This window comes from Mus pahari, chromosome 2, assembly GCF_900095145.1.
Source record: "Mus pahari chromosome 2, PAHARI_EIJ_v1.1, whole genome shotgun sequence".
Taxonomy (NCBI): Eukaryota; Metazoa; Chordata; class Mammalia; order Rodentia; family Muridae; genus Mus; species Mus pahari.
The window spans coordinates 102,131,395-102,137,451 of NC_034591.1; the positions used below are offsets into that span (position 1 = coordinate 102,131,395).

The 6,057-nt window shown below is 48.8% G+C and overlaps 2 pseudogenes; one reads left to right on the plus strand and one right to left on the minus strand.

The window, feature by feature from the left end:
- Positions 1–1,051, minus strand: part of LOC110316071 — a 1,783-nt pseudogene extending 732 nt beyond the window's left edge.
- The window catches only part of LOC110316852, a 15,886-nt pseudogene extending 13,249 nt beyond the window's left edge, over positions 1–2,637 (plus strand).
- The last annotated feature ends 3,420 nt before the right edge of the window (positions 2,638–6,057 follow it).

A 6,057-nucleotide genomic window follows, 5' to 3' on the forward strand; every position in this document is an offset into this window, starting at 1 on the left:
TCTGGGTGGGCTCTTGAGAAGGCAGGAACGTCCAAAGTTCACGTTGGTGAAGCCACTCATACCCATTGGAAAGTTAAATGGGTCACCGATGTCCATGCCTTCTTCCCTGTTGCGCTGCCCAAAAAAGGTATCAAAGGGGTTTCTGCCACCGAAGAACTCAGCAAACATGGCATGGGGGTCTCCGTGGAATGTGTAGCTAAAAGAGGTACCATTAGCGCCACCACTGCTCCCGCCACTGGGGCCACCACCCTTCAGGCCTTCCTCTCCATAGCGGTCGAAAATCTCGCACTTGAGCTGGTCGCTGAGCACGTTGTAGGCCTCGGCGATCTGTTTGAACTTATCCTCGGCGCCAGGCTCCTTGTTCTTGTCCGGGTGGTAGCGCAGCGCCTGGCGGCTATTAGGCTGGCTTGATCTCGACGTTGGACAGCGCCTGGCGGCGTTAGGCTGGCTTGATCTCGTTGTCGGATGCGCCGCAGGCCAGGCCCAGCGTCTGGTAGTAGTCCTTGCCCCATGGCCTCCGCCGCCCAGCTGTCGCCGCCTCCGGATCGTCGCGGTTCCTTTGCCAGGCTGCTGGAAGAGCTGCTCCAGCCCGACGAGCCCGCGACCCCGGCCCCAAACGCCGCTTGCGATGCTCTCGACAGGAACTTCCAACTGATCGAGCACCTCCAGGCCCTGGCGGCCTCCCAGCACCAGGCCCCTGCCCTGGCCCCGATCGGCCCGGAGCCCGGCGCCAGCCCCGGCCCGTGGGGTGAAGAACGCCGGTCGGAGCACAGTTCCTGAGGTTAGGACCGGGCGAGCGGTCGCAGCGAAGCCTCCGGGTCTGACGCGCTCCAACAGCAAGACCCCGAAGCCAAGGTTCACTCAGTTCCGGCTCCTGCACGGAGCAGCGGCGAGCCGGCCCAGAACCGCAAAGGCGAAACTGTAGGCACTCCCCGGGTGGATGACAGGGACGAGAAGCTAGCCCTGTACCTGGCCGAGTGGAGAGGCAGGACAAGTACCTGAGGCAGAGAAACAAGTAGCGATTCCACATCATCCCCGTACGGGCCACCATTTGTCGCTGCCGTCTCCGACCAGCAGAAAAGAAGCGACGAAACCGATGTCCTTCTCAAAGCAGTTTATTCAGGAACATAACTATGTGCACTAAAACGATCCCCCTTTCTTTCCTGATCTCTCTCGGCCATCCCCTTTTATACCCTCTAGTCCACTCCCCATTACCCCATTCCACGTAGGCATAGTTCATTGGCTCAGGACTACATTTGTCACGTCATTTGATCTTTCGTCGTGGTGCATCTGTGCAGTGCAGTTTAACGGACGTGGCTCTCTTGAGGGATATGAGGATGTCAGTTGTCAGCCGTTAGACTTGGCAGCAGTCCCAGGCGCCATCTAGGGGCCGCAGCCAAACCAGCTCCTCACATTTATTATTTTCCATTTTACTTTTTTTAATTTTTAAGTAATACTTTTAAGTTAGAATAATTTATTATTTTCATTTTATGCGTATTTTGCCTCCATGCGGTCTGAGTACCACCCACATCCCTGGTGCCATCTATGGAGGTCAGAAGAGGGAGTCAGATTTTTCTGGAACTGGCTTACAGGTGGTTGGGAGCCACTTATTTCACACTTGGTATTAGAATCATAGCATTCACATAATGCAATTGGATTTTTATAGAATCCAAACACTCACTACAACTGCCTATAGTCCCACTTCCAGGGAATCTGGTGGCCTCTTCTAACCTTCAGAGGTCATTTACATTAAGTTATACGGAATGCTTTTCATCACTATTTTAAGTGTCCTGTAGTACCTTTGAGTGTGCTGTACAGGTGCCCTTAGAGTCTAGGTGTAAAGTCTCCTGGAGCTGGAGAGAACCTAATCCTGATCCTGAGAACCAAATGCAGGTCTTCTGCAGGAGTAGCAGACCTTCTGGACTCCAGAGCCAGCTCCCCAGCCTGGACACTGTGGGTTTGGGAGTGTCCGTTGTCTTATCCGCTTCTCATGAACCTGATTGTCTTGGTGCCTTTAATCCCAGTGCGTGGTGAGATCAACTGAGAGGAAGGTTGTCCTTTCCGGTGAGCAGCTCTTACTGTCTGTGATCCTTTGTTGTGTTCTTTCAGTTTGCAGTTGGTCCTTGTCAACCAGACCTATGTCATAGTTTGTGTCAGCAACTTTTGGATCAACTACCGGAGGACCGCCAAGCCGTGAGATTTTGGCCTGGCTGCTACAGTGATTCCTGGGCAGAAGCTGATGGATAGCTTTGGCACACTGCCCTACTGTCACCAGGACTCATTCGAGCTGAGGACTATGAGGGCTGCCCCAGCAGTATCTTCCTCGTGGTTGCCGGGCACCTGCCTTTCCGAGGCGGTTATTTTGCTGACCTGAGGCAGCAGATCATTGCTGCAAACTTCAGCATGCCTCCTCATGTTTCCACCCATATTTTTGACATCATCATCAAGCTGCTGATGAACAGTCCCTGCAGGAAACCCCCCATAAACCAAATCATGACACACCCCCTTGATCAGGGACAGCGAGGCATACTTACCACCTACTTCTACACAGAGTTTCCGAGACACCAGAGCCCTAGCATTGTCAAGACCATGAGAGTCACGGGGTATAAGGCTGAAGAAACACTATCAACTCTCTGAGAGAGCAAAAATTCAATGAGGTGATGACAACCTACCTGATTCTACAACACCAGTCACCTAGGGGCAGCGGCTCCCACCACCAAGGGAAAGCCTTGCAATGCATGCAGCCAGGCCTGGAAGATCTTCACACCTTCCCTGCTTCCTAAGGAGAACTTCTGAGCCTCTTCTCTCCACCTTCACCTTCTCCTCACCTTCATCTAAGCTCCAGGAGATGGAGGAGAATTCCAGATGGGGGCAGAAGGCTGTATGCTGCCAGCCAATGTGGACCCAGCCTCCCCAGCTCTCCCACCTGGACTGTCCTGTGGCTGACTTCCTCATGGGCAGCAGGTTAGAAATCAGTGAGAATTTCTTACCGTCTAAGATTCTGTTTTATGGTAGCTAAGTGCACATGTCCACCCATCTCAATTTCTATACAGCATCTTTCCTGGACCATACAGAATGAGAGTACAATTGACATAGATAGGAATATGTCCCCCAAGAAGAACTCTGGGAATCCCTGCCAGCAGCTAAAAGTGTAACTCTCACAGTTCCCTTTCTGGGGATATCTTGCAAAAAGGAGACCCTCATGGGGGAAAAGACCATCACACAGGAAGAGGCCATCATTCAGGAAATGGCCACCATTCACAAAGAGACAACTACTAATGGCCAGTCTCAGGATGTAGGTCCAGCTTCCCCTGGTAACCAGCATCGCCGCTGGAAGGGGATAAAGAAGACAATCATGAACTGTCTCAGAAACCTGTGCTGCTGCCTGCCACCACCAAAGAGAAGTCAAGCCTCCTGTAAGAACCTGAGCCCAAGGAAAGGGGATCGTGGAGTCACCCAGAGGACCAGGTGGGTGCAGGTCCTCATTCAATTTATCCATACTCCCTCTTGTCCTTTGTGACAAATGATGAGTGTGCCCACTTCTGGCACACATACAACCTTAACAATCTATCACTTCAGAAAGAAGAATTCCTAGAAACCCACAAAGGGACACCTCATGATTGTTGAGCCAGAAGTTGGTATCAGAGTTGCTGATCAGAGCGGGGAGAGGAGGAGGTGGAGGCGTGGCCAAGGGAAGCTGAGAGTCCTCGGAGAACCAGTGGGGTTCTGTGACCCTGCAAGGCCAGCCCAGTAAGTCCTGTGTGTATCAAAGTCACTAAGAGCCTCCTTTCGTGTCTTTCCACTTTGAAGTCCTGAAGCCCCACTCTATGGTTTGTGAGTCCCCACCCTCTTCCCCCACCCTGTGTGAACTTTAGCGTTGTTCTATGAGAGGTTCTTTGCTTTGCTCCCTGTTTCTCGTAGGGAACACGAGTCTCCTTCATGGAGTAGACTTCTGTCCCCAGAGAGTGGGAGGTTCCCTAGTCAGCCTGACTTACCTGCCCCAAAGTGAGTTCCTGGGTTAACCATGAGGACTTCAAGTGCTCCTGTGGCAGGAAATGCTTAATTTCCCTATGGAAACTCAGAATGCTGGGGTCCAGGCTCTACCAAAGTGGGATCTAAGCAACTGCTATAGGAACCAAGGCCAACCTTTTCTTTTTTCTTTGTCTTTTGTTTTTGTTTTGGGTTTTTTTGTTTGTTTGGTTGGTTGGTTGGTTGGTTGGTTGGTTTGGTTGTTGTTTTTGTTTCTTTTTTTTTCAATGAAAGAAAAGTACAAAGCCAAGGAAAAATTAACTGCAATGAACACAACTCTCTTTTCTTTAGGAAAGTCAGATATCTGTGTGTGTGTGTGTTTAAAGCTTTTGGAGGAGGTCTTAATTAGCAAACCAGATGTGGCTGCAGATGGGGTGGGGTAAGACTAGATATGACCTTAAAAGCCCTCCTCTGCCACTACCCTCCTCAAGAGGACTGTCCTGAGCTCTAGCAACCGGGTGGGCTCCTGGAGGAGGTCAGTGGTGAAGAAAGCCAGTTTGTTTTCACAAGCCTTTACCATGTTGGGTAGGAGAGACTAATGTGACTGGGGAAAGTCTGGCCAAAGTTGCTGAGAAAAAGTCCCAAGAAGTCTGAATGAATGCACCGCGCTGCCCTGCTTCCCACAGAGTCGGGGGTACAGGTGGACTTTTGCTGCCCACAAGCACCAAGCCCCAACATTCAAAGTGAATCTTCTGCCTCTCTCTCTCCAGGAACTGGGATTTTAAGTATGTGTCATCACACCCAGCTGACCCTACAACTTCCTGAATCCTTTAGTCTCTGGCCAGTTCTCTCACCGCCTCTCTCCCCACATCCTCACAGTCAGACTTCTACCCAATCCCAGCAGAAAAGTGGTTTGCAAACCTCCTGGACTTTCATGAGCAGGTCCTTGCAAGAGCAATCGTGCTTAAGACGATGACAGGCACAGCCTCTTGGAGCGATTATAATACTAAGTGGGTTACAGTCTGCACATGGTAACCCATGGGCAGTGCTCAGGACATAGTAAACCCTCAATAAATGCTAGCTGCTTTCTAGAACCATCTTCTCCAATGTGGAAGCCAGGAGCCACATATACTAATTAGGTGGATAAAATGTTGGTGGCCCAAATTGAAATGTTCCGAAAATTAAAATATGTACCATACTTGAACACACAGCCAAGAAGCCCATCAATGTAAAATAATATACATCATATTGGGTGATTGGATATTAAACAGTAATTTTAAAATGTAAAATTTCTCACTAATATTTTCTATATTAGTTATACATTAAAATGAACATATCTGGTTAAGTGAGATTTATTAGAATTCTTTTTCTGTTTTCTTTTCAACCTTTTTTGTTGTTGGGACAAGATCTTATGCAGCCCTGGCTAGTCTGGAACTCACAGAGGTTCATCTGCCTCTGCTACCACATCCAGCTCTGATGTCTTTTTAAATATTCAATACAGCTTTTATAACACTTAAAGTTCTGCGTGTCATTACATTTCTAGAAAACAGAGCTGCTACAGAAAATAGATTTTAAAATAAAAAGTAAAGAAACTTGGGAGAAGGGAAAATGAATTTAAGGTATTTATTTTGTTTTTATTTTATGAGATAGATTCTCATGAATTCTGGATTAGCCTTAATAATGTAGTAAAGAATGGCCTTGCTGGGCAGTAGTGGTGCTCGCCTTTAATCCCAGCACTTGGGAGGCAGAGGCAGGTGGATTTCTGAGGTCAAGGCCAGCCTGGTCTACAGAGTGAGTTCCAGGACAGCCAGGGTTACACAGAGAAACCCTGTCTCGAAAAACCAAAAAACAACAACAACAAAAAAAAACAACAACAACAAAAAAAAAAAAACAAAAAAAGAATGGCCTTGAACTACACTCTGTCAAGTGAGCTGTGTTCCCAGCCCCAATCAGGAAAGTCTTAGAGCAGATCTGTAGATCCTATATGAGTTCCTTTAAAAAAAAAAAAAACTAGAGGAGGAGGAAGAAGAGGAAGAGGAGGAAGAAGAGGAAGAGGAGGAAGAGGAGGAGGAGGAGGAAGAGGAGGAG